The following is a 549-nucleotide window of genomic DNA, read 5'->3' as shown; positions in this document are numbered from 1 at the left end:
TACATATTCGTCGCAAAACAAAGTTTAACATCACGTACCAGGAAGCATTTCGTCCACCAAAATAAGGCGGCTCTGCGGGGACGGAGTTTGCACAACGTGTATGGCCAGCCAATTTTTTTGTTTTACGCCAGTGAATGGCTGTCCACGATAGGTGAATGATTAAACACATTAGATCTTCTGGTCAGAATTTCCTCAGTAGTATACCAAGTTTCACAACTTGTCATTTAAGTTTAGCTAAACAGAATGGGTCGAAAGGTTATCAACGGTCTACTGGAGCCACAAAAGAAGCTAGCGATTAACATGGATATATCCTAATTTGACAAATGCTGAATTAATGTTAAAATAGCTGCAGAATGTGTATCCGCAGAAAGGGAATATGATCAAGTACTTGTACGAAAAAAACTACATTATTTGTCAAGCAAACAAACTGTTCACATTTATTCTCTACCAAATATCAATGTAAACTATTTTTGTGGCCATTGTACAGTTTGTATATATACTCATCATATATTGGAACAAAGAATTAAAGACTTTGTTGTGATGCTTATA

The 549-nt window shown here is 36.2% G+C and overlaps 1 protein-coding gene across 1 annotated transcript in view; it reads left to right on the top strand.

The window, feature by feature from the left end:
• The window catches only part of LOC119593732 (zinc finger protein 513-like), a 2896-nt gene that overhangs the window by 754 nt on the left and 1593 nt on the right, over positions 1-549 (top strand). The gene's annotated exons all lie outside the window — the stretch shown is intronic.

Source organism: Penaeus monodon, chromosome 32 (assembly GCF_015228065.2).
Source record: "Penaeus monodon isolate SGIC_2016 chromosome 32, NSTDA_Pmon_1, whole genome shotgun sequence".
In the NCBI taxonomy this organism is placed as follows: domain Eukaryota; kingdom Metazoa; phylum Arthropoda; class Malacostraca; order Decapoda; family Penaeidae; genus Penaeus; species Penaeus monodon.
Note: the sequence above shows the minus strand (reverse complement) of the source record. Positions and strands in the feature narration are given on the sequence as shown.